Genomic DNA, 25,003 nt, shown 5'->3' with positions numbered 1-25,003 from the left:
AGGGTCAAACTTTCCTGAGAGCTTATAAAATGAGAAAAAAACTGTCCCTTAGGTTTAGCCACATGGTGACCTTATTGAAGGGTGAGAAGGGGGAACTGAGTTTTGGGGTAGTCTTTGGAGGGTGTCCACAGGGAGGGTTTTTCAAGAGGAACAATGCTTGTTTGAAAACTGATGGGGAATGACAGTCTTCTGGCTTGTGGATGATGTGGTGCGGGAGGGGGGGGCGGTCAAATAGCTGGTACTCCATCCTCCAGGCCAGACGCCTTCAGTGAGGGGCTCTGTCTGTCTGCCTGCCTAGGGCACCTTTTCCTAATTTGCACAAAATTGCAGCCTTGAGGGAGTGGATGCTGGAACATAAGACATATTATAAATGATAGTAGGTCACATAGTCACCTGCAAAGCCAGGGCTAGAAGCTGAAGGCTTCTAGCTCCAAGTTCCCAGATAGCTCCAAACATCCTGGGGGCAGACACAAGGAAGGCTCTTCTTCACTTCAAGAGCTTGCCTGTATTTTTGGCAATCCCTCATTATTGTAGCACCAGCTGACCATGTATTGAAATCCTGATCTGGCAAGAATGGCCAGGATCCAGTGGTCCTAACCCTCCCAGAGTGACAGCCATTTGGTTCCCCTAGAGATCCACACTTTAGATTGATGGCGAGGGGACCTACAAAGGTAACAGACCAGCCTCTGCTTCTCAGGACGGGAGAGTGTTCCTTGGACCAGTTTGTGGTTTCTCCCCCTTCTGTCCCTTGTCTCAGAGCCCACATTCTTGAAGAGTTGGTCTTCAGAAACAGTTCTGATAATCATGGACTTAACTTATTATAGTTTCTTACTTACTCGATATCATTATTTTTAACTTTGACCTAACAGAAATATTACCATCAGAGACTTTTTTTTTTTAAGATTTTATTTATTTATTTGACAGACAGACATCACAAGTAGGCAGAGAGGCAGGCAGAGAGAGAGAGAGAGAGAGGAGGAAGCAGGCTCCCTGCTGAGCAGAGAGCCCAACTTGGCGCTCGATCCCAGAATCCTGGGATCACGACCCGAGCTGAAGGCAGAGGCTTTTAACCCACTGAGCCACCCCGGCACCCCCATCAGAGACTTCTTAGTGAGAAGCTTGCCCCTACTTGTTTCACACTCTTGTAGTTTCCTAAACCAGTTAGCATATGCCCACATACCTGGAAAACAAAAGTACACTTGGGAGAGAGTGGCAGTTTTGCTAAGGATCTAACAGACCTTAGTATTTGTTTCCCTTCTTAATGTATTTGTTTTCCTATAGTGTAAGTCAAATTCCATAAATAACAACACATTACTACAAAGGTATATTTAGTTTACATTAAGATTTAAATATCTTATTGAAGAGAAAAAATTAAGATCAATGCTTAAAGTTTATTTTAAATTGGCCTCTGGATGATTTAGATATGTAAGATTTTTCTCTCTCTCTACCTCAGTCGATCTGTCTCTCTCTCTGTCACACACACACACACACACACACACACACACACACACAGAGCAATCCTATCAAACAGATTTTAAAAGTCTAACTTCGGATACTATAATTGGGAGTCAATTAGTCAACACTTTTTTTTTTTTAAGATTTTATTCATTTATTTGACAGAGATCACAAGTCGGCAGGCAGAGAGGCAGGCAGGAGGAAGCAGGATCCCCGTTGAGCAGAGAGCCTGATGTGGGGCTCTATCCCAGGATCCTGGGATCATGACTTGAGCTGAAGGCAAGGGCTTTAACCCACTGAGCCACCCAGGCACCCCAATTAGTCAACAATTTTAAGTCAATGAAAATCTACCCGTATTTTTGGTGTTCAAAGTTAAGTAGAATGACAATAGAAAGATTAGGAAATGTTTCGATGGAAGACATGGCTGGAATATGTGAGAGAAAAATGATCAAAATGACTGTGCCTGGAGCAGCCAGAAACTTAAGAGATGTTTCCCGAGAATAAGTAAGTACAGAAACATTGCTGTATCTACTATATAAAATATGCCAAACTCTTCTTTAGCAGTTAAAAGATTAACTACATTGGATGGAGGTGCCTGGGTGGCCCCATCGGTTAAGCGTCCCACTCTTGATTTCGGTTCAGGTCATGATCTTGGGGTTGTGAGATCAAGCCCTGTGTCGGGTTCTACACTCAGTGGGGAGTCTGCTTGGGATTCTGTCTTCCTCTGCCCCTCCACCCTGCCCCCCAACTGTGCACACACACTCTCTTTCTCAAATAAATAAATACATCTTTAAAAAATAAATCACAAAAAATAAAAATATGTTACATTGGATGTAATAGGCGGCAAAACAACATGAGAGCAATAAACCTGCAGGGACTCATTTACAGATGAAAATACTTCTAATGAGATTTTGACTTCTCCTTTGGGATCCCAGGTGGACTGACCTTAGCCAGTCCACGCCGGGGTTGTCAGGGTCTTGTGGCAGTTTTAACGTGGTTCTGTTCTTCTGAGGTCTGGGAAGGAGCTGTCTAAGTCTCCTACTGGACATGGAGGATGCATGATCACTTCAAAGAGACATAACAGGTCTCTGCAGAGGGATGGTCTCCTGGTTCGGGCATGGCCAAGACACATGGCCACTGCACCCAGAGATGAAGAAAGAGGAACCTTACAAAATACTCTTTAATATATCAGAATGGTTGCCAGTGGGGGATGGGAGGTGGGGAGTGGGGAATGGAGAGCAAATGCAGGAAACACATACATAAAATGAGATTGTTCTTTACCACCCAATGATATAGTAATGATGATGATAACGTGCCATGAACTGGGGAGTATGAGGAATAGTTCAGTTAAAAAAAAAAAAAAAACCACATTATACTTACATAAATGAAATATACCCAAGGTTACTTATAAAGTAGGTTCATTTTCAGGGCCCTTTTACTTCCCACTCACCTGCTTTCCCACTTCTCCTCTCCCGACTTTCCTTTCCTCCACTTTCAGTCTAGCCCCCTGACTCCCCAGGGTCTCCTCCCTGTGTGCCCCTCTGCAGGCAGCATCTCATTCTGGGCACACAATCCTCCCTTCTCCCTCCCTCTTACTTCTCTGTCCTCTCCTTCCCTCCCCAGAAACATGGGAGACATAGCCCTTGGATCCAGGTGAGAGGGGCCCCATGCTGAGCCCTGTGCTTTAAAGGACTGTGCTTCAAAGGACATGCCCTCTCCCTATCCCAGAGCCTCTGCTCTTCTTCTAGAGCACATCCTGGCCCTGGAAGCTCCAAAGAGCCCCAGGTCTCCTACAGGCCTCTTCCAGATATGGGTCTTCTTGAAGGAAGACTGTGACCTTAGTCTGTGTACTGTACCCCAAAGCCAAAGATGGCCGTGGGGTAGCTGTTTGGGGAGGTGAACAGGACTTGGAGGTGCAGACCAGGATGTGCCCATGCGGTAAGTGTGAGTGACTCTCTTGCATGAGACTCTCTGCCTTCCGCGGGGCATCTGGGGCTTTGATAGGCAACTCCTGGAGACCCAGCAAAAAAGAAGAGCGGTCAGAGCAGGGCAGACCCTCTGGCAGGTGACCAGAGCAACAGGCTTTGGTGCCTCTCACATCATACCACGTGGGAGAGGCTGGCTCCTCTGCCTTTGCTAGCTGGTCCTGCTGGAGAACTGGGGTTGGCCTTTTTTTTTTTTTTTTAAGATTGATTGGTTGATTGATTGACTGATTGATTGAAGGGGGTGTGTGTTTTGAGGGGGCTAGGGGCAGAGGGAGAGAAAAACCCAAGCAGACTCTCTGCTAGGCACAGAGCCTGACATGGGGCTCAATCTCACAACCTGATCACCATCTGCACTGAAACCAAGAGTGGGACACCTAACCAGCTGCACCCCCCAGGAACCCCCAGCCATTCCTTCATCATGGAGGTGTGCGAGTCAGGAAGGCCAAGTGCCCCATCTTTATCGAGTGCCGAGGCAGTCCACATCCCTTCCACCCTCTCTCCCCCTTAGAGAACTGGTGTTTACACTGGCTGTAAGTGGTTTTTTGTTCTTTCTGAATACACACTATTATATGAAGCAAATTTTAAATAGGAAGGCTGCATCCAATAGTGACGCAAGCAGCCAGAAGGATTCTTTGTTGGGAGGGGTGATGAACCTGAGTTGGGGGCAGGGGTGACCAGGGAGCAGAGCTGCAGACAAGAAGGCTGCTTGAGGACCTAGTTGAGGCAGAAAGACCCAGGGCAAGTCCAGTTTCTGTGCTTGGGTGTTCCTGGCAGCTCTGGTCCCTTCATTCGTCTTCCTCTGCTCTCCTCCCCCTTTCCTTGCCCCTTTCCTGGGCTCCTACTCTCCGTCCTTTTCTGTGCATGTTAAGGCATATTAAAGATGGGCAAGGTGTTCCTGGCGGCAGGCATGAGTAGTTTTTGTTAAACAGAACTTTCAGAAGTAAAGGGGAAAACCAAAACAATTTCCCCCTTCGAATAAGTTGTATGTCTAAGAGGCCAGAGAACTCTTGAGGATTTCCCCCAGGATCTTTTCCACTGAGGATATTTGTTTGCTTTTTCATTTGAGAGTAGGGACTGATTCATTCATTAAACCAATATTTGCTGAGCTTGTATGATAAGCAAGCACCACCGCAGCTGCCGGAGAAATCGGAGTGAACCAAAATGGCAAAAGCCCTGCCTTGGTGCCCCGTACGTTCCCCTAGGGAACACAGTTGGGAAACGGAATAAATAACAGCAACAACAACAGCAATGCGTGTGTCTTGCGTGTGGTGGAGAGAAGTGCTCGGGAGAGAATAAAGAAGGGTACAGTGTAAGGTAAGGAGTTTAGGGAAGGCCTTCCTGAGAAGGTGACATTTAAAGAAAGGAGGTGGTGAGGAGAAAATAACTGGGTTAGAAGCACTCTTGGCCCTGGCAGAACCTTGTTGGAAAGATTCAAATGAGAAAGCCCAGAGTCAGGAGCGTGGCTGGCGAGTTTAAGGATCAACAAACAGGCCAGCTGTGACGGTATGGGCACAAGAAAGAGTAGAAGATGAGGTCAGAAAAGTGTGTGCGGGGGGGGGGGGGGGGGGGGGGGGTGAGGGGGTGAGGGGGGGTGAGGATTATGGAGAGCTCTTGTTCGTGTGATAATTTATGCTGAACAAGGTGGGAAGCAACTATATAGTTTAAACCAAGGAGTGACATGATCTGATTTGCATTATATTTTATTTTATTATTATTTTTTTTGATTTGCATTTTAATAGGATCCCTTGAGCTGCTGTCTGAGAGTAACCTGTGAAGGACAGGGTGAAGCCAGTTAGGAAGCCTTTGCAGTAATCCAAGAAAGTAATCCATGGAAGACCAAAGTAGTAACAGAAATGGAGGAGTGGTGAGATTCTGGAGAAAATAGAATCAAAGATTTGCTAATGGATTGGTTGTGGGGAGTGAGGAAAAGAAAGGAGTTAAACAGAGCATTGAGGTCTTTTACTTGAGCAACTAGAAAAAGGGAGTTGCCGTGAACCAAGAGGAAAGACTAAGGGGGTGCATGGGGATTTACAGTCTAGATCCCTTTCAACCTCCAAATGGAGAGCCCAAGTAGGCAGTCAGATTTATGAGTTCAGAACTCAGGAGAATGGTTGGGCCCAAAAATAAATTTTGGGTAGTCATCAATGAATAATAGTATATAAAGCTAAGAGATGATGAGATTTTTGAGGAAATGACAGCAGATGGAAAAGAGAAGTCCAAGGCACAAGCCCTGTCACAATCTAGTGTTTATGAGTGAGCAAAAGGGAAAAAACAGGTGGAAAAGACAGAAGGACCAGCCAATGAGGAGGAGAAGGGGAAGAGTATGGTGCTGGGAAGTTCTGGAAGCCAGATGAGGATGTGTCCAGGAGGAGGGAGGAAGCCGCTGTGCCACCGTGGCTGCTGACAGAGAGTAAAATGAAGACTAGGAATCCTCCAAAGTCAAAGTCATTGGCAACTTTGTAAAGAGTAGTGTCAGTGTTGGAGTGGTGGGGGTGAAAGGCTTGTTGGAAAGGTTCAAGAACACATGAAGAGGAAGAAATGCAGTTAGTGAGTATAATGCTTTGAAGGCCATTAGTTGGGAAGAGAGAAATGGGGTTCAAGCTGGAGGAAGAAGTAGGGTTGAGAGAGATTTTTAAAAACAGAAATAACTGCATTTGTACATTGGTAGGAAGGATCCAATAAGGAGGGAATAAGTGAAGATGGAGGGTTCATGGGCTCAGTCTGGTAACATTAAGAAATATCTACATTGTATTGAATGTTTATATGTACTAGATTTTTATATATGGTATTCATTCCTTAAAACATGAGCTATACATATATTTTCATTTTTCCAATGGGGAAATTGAGACTCAGAGGTTGAGTCCCTTGTCCAATGTCACCCAGCAAGGCTAGAGAAGAGGTGAGTCAGAGGGAAGCTCAAGCCATATTGCTCCTGAGGGGGCCGACCCCTCTACCGGTCCCAGGCACCAAAGGCACATGTTTATTTACGGTTTCACATCCCTGCCTGAAGGAAGAGTATGTGTGCTTACACAGTCGTGCCTAGAGACTTCTACCTTCTTTTCTTTCTTAAAGTCTGGAACAGGAGACAACAGAGAAGTTGACCCAAACCTTGATATGTTGGATATCTAATGAATAATGTCATGTTGTATATTGGAACATACAGAGGGATAGAAATCAGGAGTCCTGGGTTTTAGTCCAACTGTCCCCGTACGGCTGTATTCCTTCTGGCAAGTCAATGAACTTTGAGACTTAGTGTCCTCATTAGCAAAATAGGAATAAAAAAATCTGTCCTGTCTGCTTCTTGGGTGGTTGTGAAAACATCACCCTAAATCCCCTGCTCCTCTGCGGCTCCAACATATGTGAGACTTTATGCCATTTCCAAAGTATTTGACATATGGTGGCACCAGTGATTCTCCAGCTGAAGCAGGGCAGAGCCCCCAGGGAGTTTTTACAAATACTGCTCTCCTGCGAGGATGTGGAACAACTAAAACTCACAAACATGTTAATGGGAGCGTAAATTGTACAGCCACCTTGGAAAGCAGTTTGGTAGTCACTATTAAAGTGGAACCAACATCTCCATGTGATCAAGTGATTCTAATCCTAGGTTTATACCCAAGAGAACTGTAGGCACATTTAGGTACACACGCACGGAGGGACCTTACAGAAATGTTTGCAGCGGTATGATTGGTGATTGCTCAAGCCATAGACAACTCAAATGCCCGTCAATAGCAGAACAGATTAACAAGTTGTGGTATATCTATACAATGGTATACTGAACAGTATTAGAAGTTTGCACACTATGGCTCCAAGCACACTGATGAATCTTATAGATACAGCATTCAGTGAGAGGAAACTGACATAAAAGACTTCTCTCAAAACATGAGATAATCAAGGGCACCTGCGTGGCTCAGTGGGTTAAGCCTCTGCCTTCAGGTCAGGTCATGGTCTCAGTATCCTGGGATCAAGCCCCGCATCGGGCTCTCTGCTCAGCAGGGACCCTGCTACCCCTCTCTCTCTGCCTGCCTCTCTGCCTGCTTGTAATCTCTCTCTCTGTGTCAAATAAATAAAATCTTAAAAAAAAAAAAAAGAGATAACAAAGAGGCAACCCACGGAATGGGAGAAGATATTTGCAAATGACAGTACAGACAAAAGGTTGATATCCAGGATCTATAAAGAACTCCTCAAACTCAACACACACAAAACAGACAACCATATCAAAAAATGGGCAGAAGATATGAACAGACACTTCTCCAATGAAGATATACAAATGGCTATCAGACACATGAAAAAATGTTCATCATCACTAGCCCTCAGGGAGATTCAAATTAAAACCACATTGAGATATCACCTTACACCAGTTAGAATGGCCAAAATTAGCAAGACAGGAAACAACATGTGTTGGAGGGGATGTGCAGAAAGGGGAACACTCTTACACTGTTGGTGGGAATGCAAGTTGGTGCAGCCTCTTTGGAGAACAGTGTGGAGATTCCTCACGAAATTAAAAATAGAACTTCCCTATGACCCTGCAATTGCAATCCTGGGTATTTATCCCAAAGATACAGATGTAGTGAAAAGAAGGGCCATCTGTATCCCAATGTTTATAGCAGCAATGGCCACGGTCGCCAAACTGTGGAAAGAACCAAGATGCCCTTCAACGGACAAATGGATAAGGAAGATGTGGTCCATATACACTATGGAGTATTATGCTTCCATCAGAAAGGACGAATACCCAACTTTTGTAGCAACATGGACGGGACTGGAAGAGATTATGCTGAGTGAAATAAGTCAAGCAGAGAGAGTCAATTATCATATGGTTTCACTTATTTGTGGAGCATAACAAATAGCATGGAGGACGTAGGGAGCTAGAGAGGAGAAGGGAGTTGGGAGAAATTGGAAGGGGAGGTGAACCATGAGAGACTATGGACTCTGAAAAACAATCTGAGGGTTTTGAAGGGGCGGGGGGTGGGAGGTCGAGGTACCAGGTGGTGGGTATTATAGAGGGCACGAATTGCATGGAGCACTGGGTGTGGTGCAAAAATAATGAATACTGTTATGCTGAAAATAAATAAAAAATAAATTTTAAAAAAATGAGATAATCAGAAAATAGTGAAAATCAGAAAAATCATGAATCTCTATGGTGTTAGAAGTCAGGACCTTTAGAGAAGACAAAATGTCTTCTCTAATATCCGAGTGTGTGTGTGTATGTGTGTGTGTATCTCAACGATGGTTATAAAAATGGAAAAACACATATTGGATAATTCATTGAGTTGCACATTTATGATTTGTGTACTTTTTTGTCTTTGTATTCTACTTCAATTAAAAAAAAACTGCCTGGTTCCCGTCTCAGATCAATTAAAAATCCCTGGGGGTGAGAGGTGCCTGGGTGACTCAGTCAGTTGGGCATCAGACTCCTGATTTCGGCTCTGGTCGTGATCTCAGGGTTGTGAGATGGAGCCCTGCCTGGAGCTCTGTGCTGGATGTGGAGCCTGCTTAAGGTTCTCTCTCTTCTTCTCCCTCTGCCCCTCTTCCCCCAGCTCACATGCACACACTCAGACACACTCATAGTCTTTCTCTCTCTCTTTAAAAAAAAAAAAAATCCCTGGGAATGAAGCCTGGCATGGGCACTTCTAGGGGTATATCCAGGCCTGAGCAAAGGGCTCTCCTCCATTGTTGGTGCCCTCGCCTCCAGGAGTGAAGACTTAGAGCTATGCGTCCAGGCGCTGACTGGGTGTGCCTCAGAGTGGTGGGGAGGAGAGAAAGCTAGTATGCACCTGTATGCAGATGGCCAACAGCGAGACCAGCGAGTCCCCAGCGAGAGACTGGGGACACACCTCTGAGGGTGAGGATGAGGCTCCTCACCTGGGGCAGTGCCTGATGACTACCTTCAGGGACCGCCAGACTCCTGAATTTATTTCAAGCTCACTGTTCAGAACAGTTGCTGCAGATTTTAGTTATTTTTATTTGTCTGGCCTTCCATGGAGATTTGGACTCTTCATTTATACTTTTGTCTTTTACTGTAGTGACCTATTTTAAATCTTTTCTGTCTTCCTTTGCATATATAAACTTTCCGTCCACAAGAGCTACAGTCATATCCAAAGGCTGTACCATCACATGCCAGGAGGTCTGGACTGCTATTCTAATGCTTGTCTCACATGTGACAGACAAGCAGATTCTTTTTTTTTTTTTTTCCAGAGAGAGAGAGAGAGAGAGAGAGAATGCAAGAGCACAAGCAGGGGGAGTGGCAGGCAGAGGGAGAAGCAGGCTCCCCGCTGAGCAAGGAGCCTGATGTGGGACTAGATTCCAGGACCCTGGGATCATGACCTGAGCCGAAGGCAGCTGCTTAACTGACTGAGCCACCCGGGTGTCCTGGACAAGCAGATTCTAAGCACTCCGCTCTTAATCTTTGCTGTTCTCTGCTTTACTCAATAGAGAAAAGGGTTATAAACAATGAAAGCTTTTATTATCTCTTCATCATTACTCTGACATTGATAGAGATCCCACATTTTAAGCATTTTTTTGAGACTTTCCCAAAATAATACCTCTACAATTCACCCCTAAAAAGCATTTTAACAGGGCTATGGCCTCTTTACATTTATGTAAAATAGCTGGAGATAGCTTTTCTAAGACTATTTTAAATTATCAAATATTCAATGTATTATCAAGAGAAATAAACTGTTACAGCTCTAAACTTAATATTTTAGCTTATCTTACTAAAGATTTTATTTATTTTTTTGAAAGATTTTATTTATTTTTTGAAACAGAGAGAGAGACAGTGAGAGAGAGAACACAAGCAGGGGAAGTGGGAGAGAGAGAGAAGCAGGCTCCTTGCCAAGCAGGGAGCCTGATATGGGACTTGATCCCAGGACCCTGGGATCATGATCTGAGTGGAAGGCAGACGCTTAAGGCCAGAGTCACCCAGGTGCTCCTAAAGATTTTATTTTTAAATAATCTCTACACCCAAAGTGGGGCTCAAACTCACAACCCCGAGATGGAGTCACATGTCCCACCACCTGAGCCAGTCAGGCACCCCAAAGCAAATTTTATTGTATAGATTTTAATATAAGGGGAATTGAATATATAAATATCTTTTAAAAGCAATAATGTTCTTCATATGATCATTATTATTTCTCAGAAAATATGTACTTAAATTTATAGTGTAGGGAAAAAGTTGTTGCTTCTTGTGGTTTATCATTGGATATGGTTGATTTCAATGTTTTCATTTTTGTCTATCTGCATTTTTTTTTTTTGCTTCAGTAAAAAAATAGCTGAGAAAAAAATAGAAAAAATCTGAAAAACAGGCATCCCTCTCTATGTAGGAGTTAAGGTCTTAATAGCAAAGCAGCTAAACTTCTGGAACCTGTAGAATCAGTATCACCTGTCAGATACCGAATTCTCGTGCCCACCCCAGACTTGCTGAACTAAAAATGCTGGGCGCAGGCCCAACAATCTGCTTTCACAAACCCTTCAGGTGACTCTGATCTAAAGAAGAGCGTGAGAAACCACGGTGCCTAATTTGGGAAGCCCTGAAGTGATCCACTCTGGGAATAGGTGGTTTGTTTGGTAAGTCAGTCCGGTTTTTGCTCCCCAGCTCTGCCCACTCATCGGGCCCCCAGTCAAACCTAGACCAGTAGTTCTCAGCCCTGGCTGGGAAGTTTTTTAAAATCGTGTCTCCCCAGATGGGTCCTGGGCATCCAGGTGCTTCTCATGTGCGCCAGGGTTGATGAACTCTGTTCTATATTCAGGTACTTTTGTGGTTGAGACAGATGATTGTTAACACCTGCCCCCCAATTCTTTGGCTTATTTCCTGCAGGCCCTGTGAAGCAGAACTCAGGCCTCCAGCGTCTGCTTGTCCGGACCTAAAGGTGTTTCCTGAGGGCCGAGGCGGCCCTGCCTCGCAGGTATCTCCGCAGACCACAGCGACGCACCGAAGGCGCGACGCTCCCTCCTGGCACGCACCCGGGCCGCGGGCTCCTCCGCTCCCCCTCCAACCCCAGCTCTGCTGCCCAGGCCGGATGCTGAGTGAGATAATGTGAGGTAAACACTTTATTTGGTGCACAGAGAAAATGCCGACATATGCCAGCTATCCTTATCTTCGTTACCTAAACCCTGAGGTCCCCTTTTCATTTTCAGCTCACAAAATACCTCCTTGGAAGGCCCATCGTGGTGGTTTTATCTTGAAATGCCTACCCCTCCCCCCCAACTTTCCTACGAAGCCAGGAGGGACACTCAACACACTCATGAGGCGTGTTCTAAGCCAGTGGTCCTTAAAATGTGGTGGCCGGGGGGATATGTGTCAGCAGCATGAGTATCACTTGGGAACATATAAGAAATGCAAACTCCTGTCACCACAAGGTGTAATAACAAGAGAGAGGGCAAGAGGAGGCTTTTGGAGGTGATGAAGAGGTTTATGGCACAGAGTGTGGTGATACAGGTCCATGAACGTATGTTTCTCTCCAAACGCATCAAGTTGTATATGTTAATATCTATAGCTTTTTGTATGTCAGTCATACGTCCATAAAGTAGGATTTTTTTTGTTTTTGTTTGTTTGTTTGTTTTTTAAAAAAATGCAAACTCTTGGGCCCCACCCCAGAACTTCTGTGTCGGAAACTCAGAAGACAGTGTGCGGCCATCTGTGTGTTGTTGTGATGGCGTCCTCACGTCTGACCACTGCCGCTCCACACCGGTGCCTCGCAAGATTGTAAGAAATGCCCAACCTCGGGCCCCAACCCAGGCGAGCGGAATTAGAATTCCAGGCTCCTGGATCACGCTGGAGTTTGAAAAGCCCAGCTCGAAGCTTTCCCCCTTGATCAGTGGTAGAACACCAGAAATATGCCTTCTTAGATTGCGGCTTCTTAGCAACCCCCCAGAAAGGCCGTCATAAGATAGTTCATACCTGTGTTTCTCACACTTAAGTTACTATCATGCTGTATTTGTGGAAGACAATTTATGCTGCCACTTCCCACCCCCTCGGGTAAAGATTCGTCCTGCCAATTTTCTTTAGAGCAATCGCAGTGTCTGGTTTTTTTGTTTTGTTTTGGTTTTACATAGGAACTGAAGTCAGGAAAGTCCTCTGTAAGATGGCAGGATGCTTTGATTGTTACCTCAGTTCAGAGAACTAGTCTGAGTTCTCTCCTACAGCTCTCCCTTCTCCTGTAAGGGACCTTTGCATTTTAAGTCTTGGGGTAACAATTCTGTTATGGCTGCATTTTTTATTATAAGTGGCCTCAAATACTGTGTGAGAAGATAAGGGGTTGATAAAAGTATGTGATTGATGCCTGGAAGCCTCTCAGCCTTTATAAAGCCTAATGATGTCAAGAGCTCAGTTCAAAACCCTCTTTCTCCATGAAGCTTTCCTGGCAGCTCTCCACCAGCTGTAATTAACACGACCTCTGATAACAGTATTTGTTTTCTGTCATCGTCACAGATACCAAGTATTTCCCAGTATTTTGTGAGTTAATGTTTGTAAAGTGCTTGAAGAGTATAGGAACATAGAACATACTCAGATTACAGTTGACCCTTGGAAGACACAGGGTGGAACAGTGCGGGTCTCCTTACATGTGTTTTTTGACACACACAGTAAATACAGTATATAATGCATATAACATACAAAATATGTGTGAAGTGTTGCTGTTATTGGTGAGGCTTCTGGTCAAGAGTAGGTTATCAGTAGTTATGGTTTTAGGGAGTCAAGTTACCTGCAGATTTTCGATTGTGCCCCTACCCCCAACATTATTCAGAGGTCAACTGTACTACTATTAGTGTTGTTGTTGTTGTTTATATATACTTACATGTCATTCCTGTTAGATCTCAAGTGAGGAGAGGGCTTTATCTACTGATGGAGTCCAAGGAAGCCTGGTTTATGCTGTCCTCACAAGAGGTTCTTACACATAACTTTAAGGAGAGTAAATAAGAGCTTTGGAAAGAAAAGTATGATTTATTGCCACAGTTGGAACATTAGGTCTCAGTCAGTCCTAGCGAGAGAGAGAAGCTGTTGTGCCAACAAGGGGAGCACATCCCTTCGCCCCCGTCCCAGAAGGCATCAGAAAAAAAAAAAAAAAGGAAGTGAAGGATAGATGTCACCAAAGTGTCAGTGAAACTCAATTCAGAAGAAACTCTGACCAAAACCAAAATGGAACCAACTGAAAATGTTAATGGTCATTTTTAGTAAGTCATAAGAATTTGAAGAAAGGCTATTTTAATAAGTAGAACAATTTCATTTTCCATGCAGCCTAGGAAATTAAGATCTAGATGGTTTCTTTTACACAAGCTCTGCTCAAATTTGTACCTCTTTTGTAGAAAGCAGTATCGTTTCATCTTAAATAATTTGTGGGGGAAAAAAGCAAAAGGGATAATGTCTTACATATCTGTTGACAACAGAAAAAACACACTGGATGTCATATGTGGGGGTCACCTGACCTAGTACTCTGGAAAAAGTTCAGGCCAGAGAAGAAAACTGAGGAAGGACTCAGATTTGCATGATGTGTAGAAGTGGGTGCACGGTGAAACTAGCAAAGCCTGAGATTCACAGCTCCACCCTGAAATACCAGACTCTTCCAAGGCCCCAAGATGGCCGCTGGCAATTTTGTGTCTGCGATGGTACGTTTGTGCTCATAAATGGACTTCTCAAACTGTATAAGCATCAGCCCCTCCAGGTCTGCTCCTGAGGAAATGCCTCTCTCTGTAGCTCTTGGCTTTCTAGAACGTTTGTAATCATCTCATTCCGCCTCCCCAGACGGGGTGCAACAAGGACGGGATGTGCTCACGGGGAAGGAGGGCCTTGGAGAATGGCTGGGAGGGGAGAGACCACCACAGCGGGGTTCAAAGTGATGCATTGTAGAGACTAGGATGGCTTTCTTCAAGGGGTTCCTGTCTTGTCCTTCTAGGGTGGTGATTCCCAGTCGAAGGTAATTCCCCCCAGATGCCATTTGGCAGTATCTGTAGACATGCTTTGTTGTCTCCAAATGGTTGGGCTATGGAGATGCTACTGGCATCTAGTGGGTGGAGCCCAGTGATGTTGCTAAACACCCTGCAGGACCACAGACCGGGATCTGGTGCCAGAGCTCCATAGTTTTGATGTTAAGAAATCCTGTTCCAGAGTGCTCCTTTTCCTGCAGGTCACTGACAACTCAGGTTGTCAAAATGAACAACGAGCAAACAGTATAAGGTAACTTCTTGGAGAGGTTTTGCAGTTTCATCGTCCCTGTCAGCTACTGTGTGGCAGGTATCTGGCTCTTCTTTAGTGACTTTCACTCCTACCCACCCTCTGCCCCCAACATACACATATGCAAAGGCTGTGAGGTTGGTGGCTTTAATGAACGCCCTGGTGAAAACCTGATTCCGGCAGCCATATGGGAGAGAGAGGCCCTCCTCTCACCAAGGGACTGGGCTGCATATGGCCTCAGGGTTATGGGAGAATCCCAGGCACTGGAGTGGGGCTTTGCAGTCTAAAAGCATCAGCCATTTACTTCAACACCGTGAATGTTAATGCAAGTTGATGGAAATGTCCACACCCCCTCCAGGCTGCTTAACCCTACTAGTTCAAATCCCAGAATTCCCAATGGACTGCTCCAAATCCCTGCCTTCTGACCTCAGCTGGTCCTCCACTGCCTCTTGGCCTTCCTTCAGGTCACCTTCTGATTGTGTCTCTGCCTTATTCCTATGACGGCTCCCTTCCAAGGCCCCAAACCATTCTCTCCCTATTTCCCTTCTGCAGATGGCCGTGCCTCTTGCTTTCCTGAGATGAGTAACACAATAATTACAGCTGCTACTATTTATTCCACAGCTGCAAGCACCAGGCTGGCGAAGAAGAGGTGTTCCATCTGCAAGGGGCATGTCGCTAACCCCGCTTTGCAGATGATGAAACCAGAGTAGAGGCCTCTCACTCTTCCAAGTCACAGTATGAGCATTTGGTCCCAGGCCTGTCCATCTCCAGTATGAACTTCCTATACTTCTCTCTTTTGCAAATCTGTCTCTCTTTTTTTTTTTCCTTTTAAAAGATTTTATTTATTTGTCAGAGAGAGAGAGAAGGCACAAGTAGGCAGAGTGGCAGGCAGAGGCAGAGAGAGAAGCAGGCTTCCTGATGAGTAAGGAGCCCGATGTGAGACTTGATCCCAGGACCCTGGGACCATGACCCGAGCCGAAGGCAGCGGCTTGACCGACTGAGCCTGTCTCAGGTGTCCTGTCTCTGTCTTGATCCCTAGGTCTTGGAAGAAGAAAAGTTCTTTCAACCCAAAGTTTCCTCCTCAGTCTTGATCCCGGATTTCTCCTGTTTCCCACTGCACATCACTCCATCTCCCACAGCCCTGCTTTCCCAACACAATCCTGTCTCATCTTCTTTGCTTCACTGTCAACTTGTTAAAAGGAAGAATGTCTCAGTTTGACCCCTCTAGTCACCTATTCTCTAGTCACCTTCCCTGGCTCTGTGTTTCCTTGGGTCCCCTTTCCTTCCTGGAAGGGCACTATGTCCACCTCTTACCCTATAGTTTCTTGGTGTTGGGGACCGCATCCTGAAACACAAATAGTGATGGTCATGACCTCACACTGAGAACTGGACCAAAACAAGACAAACCCTCCCAGGGGCCAGAGAGATGGCTGAAGTAGGGCTCCCAGGGAAATTCCTTTGGGCTGGAGTTCTGTTCAGTATAATGACGACACACTATTGCCATTTTTAGAGCAGTGATTACCAAATGGAAATACCCTACTTCACCAGAGACTGAGATCTGAAGTCACTAGCTTCATATCTAAATGTCATTCGAATCTTCACTGTAACCAAAGCTCTGATGAACAGAAACACATGACTACAAGCTAGGGGATTCAATTCCTGTTTTTTCTTCCTGTTTGTCCTCTGCTAAAATAAAAAAAGAAATACCTAAGAGAAACTTCTCGCTATTGTTATCCTGATAGTATATTACTACTACATACACGGAGCTGAGTTAAACAATAAATAATTTTTGAGCTGTTGGCATCAAATGTCCATCAGTTTTCAAAAAGCAAGTAAATAACATCTGGGCATGAAATCTGTATTTGATGGCAAAGATCCCTTCTCTGTAATTCCATTTTTTTGCTCTCTCCACTGAAATGTCTATAGGAACTTCTGTAAGCTGGTATTAGTAAGCTTCTGTCTAACCTTCATCTGTATTGGCTCATTCCTTCATTCAACAAATACTTATCAAAACTCTGCTTAGTCCTTGGACAGGATAGATAGTGTCTGACCTTAGGAAGTATAGTCTAATCTGGCACTTACCCATGAGTATGATGGGTACAGGACAAGATAAATGTTCAATGTGGTAAGAATATTTACAGAGACACTTCCCTCCCCCACACCCCAGTCTTGGGGGTGGCTGGTCAGAGAACATTTCCAGGAGAAAGTAATATTTAAGGTAAAACCTAATGGCATTAGGTGGAGCTGGAGGGGTAAAGTTAGGGGAGGGGTTGTCCCAATAAAAGAGAAAGCATTCTGGAAGACTCATATCAAGAGAGAAAGAGACCTAGAGACAGAAAGGAGAGAGGTTTAGGGAACAGAAAGAAGTTTATTCTTATTGGATCAGAAGAGGAGACTGGAGAGAGACCTTCATCATCATCACAGCTAATACTTGAGGTACATGAAGTGGGTGCCGTTGCCATCCCCATTTTACAGACGTGGGACCTGAAACCCTGGAAGTTTAAAGTAACGTGCCCAGGTCATCCGCCAGTCTGTAGCAGATCCCAATGCAACCCAGTATGTGTGTCCTTAACTGACACATTACTGCCTCCCATCCTGCCTTTGAGATCATTTTCCAAACTCCTTCACAGCAATGGTTTGGAGGTCCCAAAAGAAAAGAGTGGGTTGAGGCAGTGATATTTAGTGGGGAGTCTGTGTGGAAATCTTAACCGAAGAAAGCCTGCCCTCCCTCATGTTCTACTCTCTGCAAATCAGATTAAGGTAATGGTACTGCTCTTTGGGGGAGAGTTTTCATTTAAATGGGGGTGGGGAGGGTAGGAGGGTAGACAACAAGTTTTGAGTACCCTATCTGGTAGGGTGGGACAAAGGGAAACCTTTTGGGGTAGGATCCTAGTCTGTACCCCCTAAGGGAACAACTATATAAGGGATGGCCTCTCATAATATCAGAGGCAACCCAACAGGGGTTGGTATGGACCACAAAACTCTTAATTTTTTTTTTTATTAGGGAATGACTTAAGCTTTTGAAAGCTGCACATTAGAATGTCCCTCCCCAACCCACCCCCAAATACTAATGACATAAGTGAAAATTTCTCAAATTGACTCAAGAAGTGAGTTGGCTTGTTCAGAGGTAGCTCAGTTTTGTCTAATTCAGTGACTAAACTAGAACAAACAACAGCTTCATATCCCTCTAAGGCGTGAGCCAAAGGGGTTTAATGCCATAAAGTTTCCAAGCAAATTCTTCAAAGTGGTGAAGTGTATGAACAGTTCACCCAAGCATGGTGTATCGTGGTAAGACTTCTTAAGACCAGATAGTTTCTCATGGACAATTACCTACTAGTTAGATTAAATCTTGAGCCAATGAGAAACCCAGCATTTGTTTATGACAGATTCTTCCCAGAATAAAAAGATTTCAGTTTGGAAGGGACTCTATACCATACTTCCTGAATCAAATGCCTACTTTTCCAGTTTCATCCCAGTTGCCTATTTCCTTCTCAAGAGAGTAGACAGAGATAGGTAATATTCTAGTTGCCAAGACTGGCTTGAGTTAAAATGCCCATCTTGGGGCACCTGTGTGGCTCAGTCAGTTAAGCATCCAGCTCTTGATTTTGGCTCAAGTCATAATCTCAAGGTTGTGGGATCGAGCCCAAGTGCTGGGCTCAGCGCAGAATCTGCTTGTCCCTTTCCCTCTACTTCTCTCTCTCTCTTTCTCTCTCTCCAAAAAATAAATAAGATCTTTTAAAAAATTTCAGGAATGTCATTTATATGATTAACACTTTTTTCCCCCATAGGGACATAGGCTGTCCCTGCCTTTTAGATTTATACTGTAATCAGAAATACAACCATTAGCAACAAACCTTCACCCTTGTTTGTTTCCCTGTTACGATTGGGTCTACTTGTCACTGTAGCTGGAAGAAGTATAATGTGGTGCTTCTGTCTTGGGGTCATTGAAAGAGTGATTGAGTGGAGGAGAGGGGAAGTGGATGACTATAGGAGACCAACCCTGACCCAGCTGATGGTTTCAAGAACACTGGAACAATGATCATGCATGGTGATTCTCATCCCATAAAAAATTATTTATTCAAACAAATGGAGACTTTAATGAGCCATATATTAGGAAGAAATAAGGTCTGACCTTGAGCATTCACATTTCAGACTCCTCCCAAATTGGGCCCAGGAAAGGTGCTGAAAAGGCCTGAGGCTCATCGACAGTCAGCGGCTGCTTTCTCTTTTCACATGACAGAGCAGGTGGTGGTATTTTCCATATTCCTCAGGCCCAACTTGCCTATAGTAGTGAACTATAAAGGAACAGACTCCCAGTGACTTAGACAAAAGATGGGATTTATTAGAAGGGTCGGATAACAGGAAGTTCAACAGCTCGGTGGCAGGAAGGGCAGGGCATCAATTATGAGGGAACCAGGGAATCCATGTCTCCCTTATTCCTCTTCCCCATCCTACAGTCTTCCTTCTCCAGCTAAGTCTTTGCAAAGGAGGCTTTCTTCTTTCTCTCTGCAGACAGGGGTCCCCCCCATGATGGTGGTGCCACAGCCTTGCACTTCATAGCTTCCAACCTTCTCTTTCTCTGTCTCCCTGCCAGGCTCAGCCAGTGGTGGAGTTCAAGGTTGTATCCACGGTGCTCTTACTCCCTCACTCAGAGATCTCATTCATGCCCACAGCTTCGACCACCATCTCTACTTAGAGGGTTCATTACTTTATTTTCCATCACACACCTTTCTCCAAGCTCTCCAGTGTATCCAAATGCCCACCCGGCGTCTACCCTTGGGTAACCCAAAGGCATCTGAAACTTTCCCCTTCTTTCTTGGTAACAGAATTTCCATGTTGTTGAAAGTGGCAGTGTACCCAGCTGAAAAGACTATATTTTCCAGCTTCCCCTGCAGCGTAGGATGGACAATGAGATGTATGCAGAAATCATGAAGTTGAGCTTCTTGGGAAAGTCCTTTACAAAAGGCTGACTCTGCTGGAAGTTTTGCCCTTAAGCCTTCTTCCTCCTACTGCTTGGAATGAGGATAGGATTGCTGGCGCTACAGTGGTCATCTTGAGAGTATGCGGAAAATGTGAAGTTGGAAACTAACACTACAAATGGCAGAGAAAATGGTGAAAGCGGCCTGGGATAAAGATGCCTACTGTCTATAGACAACTTTCTGGGGGGAAATGATGCATTTCTCTTATTGAAGCCCCTTCTATTTCAGGCCTCTCTAAGTTGAACCAAACCCCATTCCTAGCAGATAGAATGCATTCCTCCTTATATCTCCATACTTGTTGGGCACCAGACCTCATTTCACCCTCTCCCCTTTCCCTTTCCCCACTGTCCCCTTTCTTTCTTTCTTTTTTTTTTTTAAAGATTTTATTTATTTATTTATTTGACACAGAGAGAGAGAGATCACAAGTAGGCAGAGAGGCAGGCAGAGACAGAGAGGAGGAAGCAGGCTCCCTGCTGAGCAGAGAGCCCGATACGGGACTCGATCCCAGGACCCTGAGATCATGACCTGAGCTGATGGCAGCAGCTTAACCCACTGAGCCACCCAGGTGCCCCCCCACTGTCCCCTTTCTGTATATTTGCCATGCTCTCTCCTGCCACTTAGACTTCTAGCTTGCCATTCCCAATGCCTTAACATTTTTTCCTCCAGGGATTTACCCTTGACCTGCTTCACCACGCCAATTCCCCTGTTCGTTCTCAAAGCATCACCAGCCTCTCCTTTGTGGTAACTGTCCCCACTGTAAGTTTACAGTCTAGCAGGCTGGATTCTCCTCTGTCCCTCCCACCAGGTTACAAGCTGTAGGGAGCCAGGGACTGTGTCCTTTGCTTTTATTACCAACATATCCCTAATACCCAAGCACAGTTGTATAAGTGCTCACCCCCCAAAGAAAAACAACTGAGTGAAGGCACCAGAAAGGATTTCCTCAGCAACAGCCCCCATCCCCCTGGCCATATTTTAAAAATCCCAGAGAAGAATTCTGATGGCTTAGCTTGGGCCAAGTTTCTCAGGACTCTGGCTGAGAGCAGGGTTTGGGGGAACAAGGCAGCCTCTGTTCAAATTACATGCTTGAAGTAGGGAAAGGAACAATCCCCAAAGAAAGGTGAGGAGATAGATATATGGAACAATAAATGCTTACCCCTTTGAGGCCATCATTGATGCTTACGGTAGCCTAATTTTACCTGGAGGAGAAGGTGGAGGAAGGAAGGTTCACAATATAATTTGGCTCAGGTCTTGCATGTTCTGGGAGAGGGTTTGGTCCCCAAACTCTTGTATGTAGTGAGGGGATGACCTTGGTGCGTTCCCTCAGGACCTATTCTCCACTTGCTTCCGATAGAAAATGACAATAAGAATGAAAAACTTTGTTTTATCCAGTCTTACGACTTCCATTCAAGTCAACAAACACTTAAAATAGAAGCTCCTCAGTTAAAGCCCTTCTCCTCCTGGGCCCTGCTGCCCTCTCTGACTCCTTTCTCTCTCTCTGAACAACCCCTTCCCATGGCCCCTCCTGCCTTCATTGAGTTCCAGCCACTCTGGCCTCCTTTTTCTCAATGCCTGAGCTCAGTTCTGCTTCAGGGACTTTGCACTGCCATTCTGTCTGGAACTCTGTGGTCCTAGATCGTGGCAAGGCTGGCTCCCAGGGAGGCTGAACCAGCAGGGCTACTATGAACACCAAGCACTCTACCTGAGATGCCAGACTACGTTCAAAATTCAGTCCCAGTGCTGCCAACCAAGCTGTGTGGTCTGAGAAGAGGTGCCGTTTTCATCACCAAAGAGCATTTTGTAGCAAATCCAGGAGCCCTTGGGGTTGTATCTGGCTAGAGGGGAGATCTTGGTTTACTTTGAATGCAGCCATGTAAGGCTGGCTAGCAATGAGCCATGGAAAATCATCTGTAGTACGTGATGACCCTGTGGCTGAATTGACCCCCCCACCCCTGAGCCCCAAACCTTCAAACTGATTGAAAGTGAAGGAGAGTGAATGCCATGGTATAACCCTGAAAGGTAGTTCTGACTCTGCCCAGTGTATGTGCTCTTTGGATTAGCCACTTCTTCACATCACATCTTCATTGTCTCATAAGAGTATGTTGTTGAGTTTCTGTCATGTGCTAGGGAGGGCTTAGTGGTGACCAGCCTCTATCTGTTAGAGGGAAGTTAGTTAGTTAGTCTAGAGGGAAGGAGATACAAATCAAAAAGTCACATCAAAAAGATTTACCATCAAACTGTGATGAATCCAGGAAGGGGGGGGGGCGCTTTGAGAGCTCAGGGTTAGAGGATCTAACCTAGGTTCGGGTGGGGTGTTGGAAAGAAAGACTTCCTTGAAGTGACTCAAGCCGACAATGGAAGGCTGAGTAGGAGCTGACCTGGCAGAGAAAGGACGGGACCTGAGGACCTGGACTCAGCCCTGAGTACAGGTCACTGTAGTGCCCATACAATGCTTTTGAGCTTGTAAGATGATGCTGTTACTGGGGTGCCTGGCTGGTTCAGTCGGGGTTTGAGCCCCACATTTCAGGTAGAGCTTATTAAAAAGTTAAAAAAATATGCTATTGTTCACCACTGGGGTAACATTTGCAGATATTCTGGTAAATTGTCTCAGGGTCAAGGTAGAGTGTGATGCAGTGGTGTGCCAGGGCCAGCTGCTCTCTGGTTGGCCAGCTGATGATACATGCCTCCCCCAGCTCTGTGTTCAGTGGCCTCACGTTGGTACTTTGAAATTGGTCACAGTCGAAGTGTTTACTCTAGAAAAATTGGGAAACACATCAAGGCTTTAATTTTTTCTCCTGGAGAGCTGATTTTGAACTTTTACAAGCATGCCATAGAGCATGAATGACCTCTCACAGCCCTCCAAAAGTTACCTAATTTCGAAAAGCCCTTCAAGTTTTCTCGAAAAGGTTGGGCTTATGACCAAGTGATATGGTGGCCTTTGGATCCTGAGATAGTTGGAAAAAGATGCTGCTAACCCACCTGAGACGGGGTGCGATTTTGATTGTTCATGAATGTTTCCTGGAAGTTGGCTTTTAGAAGAGCAGGAGCTCCTAAATGCTCTAATCTGAGGGTGATGGAGGTGGTTGGAAGTGGCTGGTTAGTTCGGCTGGCTGACTCCCTCCATCGTCAGAGACTGTCCCCAGAACACTGGAGCAAATCGTAAAGGCACCCACGATGTCTTCACTACCTTCTCAGGACTAGCTGTTGGTTAGTAACATAGGACAAATAGAAATTACGTGTAATTCTCATCCCATGCTTTGTACCACCTGAGTGGTTTGGGAGGGCTTGATTCAGAGGATGAGCCTCCTGAGAACATGGACTATCTTAGTCATTCTCAAGTTTCTCACAGTATCTGATCTGTTGCCTGGCACATAAGCTCTCACTGGATGGTACAGTGTTGTAATAGTTGAGATATACCAATATATAATAACATCGGGGGGAGAAAGGTGATTAGGGGAAAAAAAAAAAAAAAAAACATCTGACAAGGCTCCTTAGGGAGTGATCATGAAAACAGCTTGCGCAACATTAGTCTAAACCTAGATGGGCTCCTGTCTCCAAAATCTGGAACCTCAGGGGGTCTCCTTGCTTTTTGGTCAAGGAGGGTAAGTCAGGAATAAGAAAGCTGCTTGGAGACGCCCAGAGGAGAACAGCCGAGGGTCTGTGTGTGTGTTGGGAGGGGCCGGGGCTTGGTTGTAAGGACACAATTAGACTTGAAAGGACAAGTCAGTAACCAGAGTCCGTAGAGCTCTGTGATCAATACAGGGGCCAACTGGCCCATGCTTGAGAGGAAAAGTTTCTTTTATTAGCACCTTTTGTTGAAGGCGGAAGTGATGAATGTCTCCATCACCCTGCTGGGCGTAATGTAAGATCAGATCTTGCCTGGAGGAAGCTAAGGAACCACAATATAGCCACCACGCTCACGGCTTCCTCAACCCAGCACCCATTGTGCTCCTGGAACTCTTGCGTGATGTTTCCGCCCCAGCAGGCCTTCCCTTGTGAGCAAATGGAAAGAAAGTAAAAAATCTGGAAAGAATGAATGCATCGAAGAGAAAGCAGACACCATGAATTGAGCCAGGCGGAGATGCCAGGGGCCCTGGCAATTAGGAAGGAGGGAGGCTTGCAGAGAAGCCTCTGCCCTTCTTCACTTGTGGTCTCTGTCACCAGGGTTGCTCGCTCCTGAGGGGTGTGTGGTCAGCGGGACTCAAGTGCAACCCGCCAAGCCCCTGGGGCGGCCTGCAGCCCTGAATCACTCACACCCCCAGGCCGCGCGTGGGCTCTACCCACTGAGCTGTGTGGCCGTAGCCAGCTTCCTACCCTTTCTCAAGCTTTCTGCGCCTGGGTCTCCTCAGGTGCAGAATGGGGGTGGTTATGTACCTACCTCATAGTGCGGGTTATGTGGGGACACTAGTGAGTGTGCATAAAGTGCTCCGAGCCAGAGGTTGGCCCTCCGTCTCTCTGTCTCTCCCAAGTGAGCTCTGGCCTTCACTGTTACTCAGGGCAACTGACACCTGTCCTCAAGCTGCTCTCACACTAGGGAGGGTCTCACCCTCTTTCCTTTTCTTTCCTTTCCTTTGCTTTTTCTTTTCTTCTCTTCTCTTCCTTCCCTTTCTTGCATTCATCCATTTTATTTTTTTTACAAGCTGAAATTATTTATTAGAAGAATCAATACACATAGAACTGTATCACATTGCAGTATGTTTCTTTTTCTATATATATATTTTAAAGATTTTATTTATTTATTTGACAGACAGAGATCACAAGTAGGCAGAGAGGCAGGCAGAGAGAGAGGAGGAAGCAGGCTCCCCGCTGAGCAGAGAGCCCGATGTGGGGCTTGATCCCAAGACTCTGGAATCATGACCTGAGCCGAAGGCAGAGGGTTTTTGGTCACCCAGGTGCCCCTATATATTTATTTTTTAAAATTTCATTCATTTTATTTTTAAATTCTCTCTACATCCAGGTGGGACTTAAGCCCACAACCTTAAGATTAAGAGTTGCAGGCTCTATGGACAGCCAGCCAGACACCCCTAATTTCTTTTTTTTTCTTTTAGATTTTTATTTAAAAAAAATGTTTAAGTGATCTTTACACCCAGTGTGGGGCTCAAACTCACAACCCTGAGATCAAGAGTTGCAGGCTCCATCAACTGAGCCAGCCAGGCAGTCCCCTAATTTATTCCTTCCTTCCTCCTTCCTTTTTCTTTTTTAAAAGATTTTACTTATTTATTTGGCAGAGAGAGAGAGATCACAAGTATGCAGAGAGGCAGGCAGAGGAGGAAGCAGGCTCCCTGCTGACAGGCAAGTGTGATTTTAAAAGTTCTCTAGACTTCAGGCAGGGATATTACTGCCCCCTTGGGGTTGTCACTTCTTGATTGACTTGTTTCCCCCTTCCCACTTCTCTCCCACTCAGCAGCCGCTCTCCAGAAGGGGAA

The 25,003-nt window shown here is 45.4% G+C and overlaps 1 long non-coding RNA gene across 1 annotated transcript in view; it reads left to right on the top strand.

Moving 5' to 3' along the window:
- LOC116595625 overlaps positions 1-25,003 on the top strand; it is a 40,956-nt gene that overhangs the window by 7,554 nt on the left and 8,399 nt on the right. Inside the window, exons 6-9 of the long non-coding RNA XR_004287779.1 lie at positions 5,180-5,304; positions 10,909-11,000; positions 11,251-11,474; positions 13,818-14,036. This is a non-coding gene — a long non-coding RNA (uncharacterized LOC116595625). The remainder of the gene's footprint in view (positions 1-5,179; positions 5,305-10,908; positions 11,001-11,250; positions 11,475-13,817; positions 14,037-25,003) is intronic.

The sequence above is a fragment of the Mustela erminea genome, chromosome 7 (assembly GCF_009829155.1).
Source record: "Mustela erminea isolate mMusErm1 chromosome 7, mMusErm1.Pri, whole genome shotgun sequence".
Classification (NCBI taxonomy): domain Eukaryota; kingdom Metazoa; phylum Chordata; class Mammalia; order Carnivora; family Mustelidae; genus Mustela; species Mustela erminea.
The sequence above is the reverse complement of the archived record's forward strand: the minus strand, read 5'-3'. Positions and strand labels throughout refer to the sequence as shown.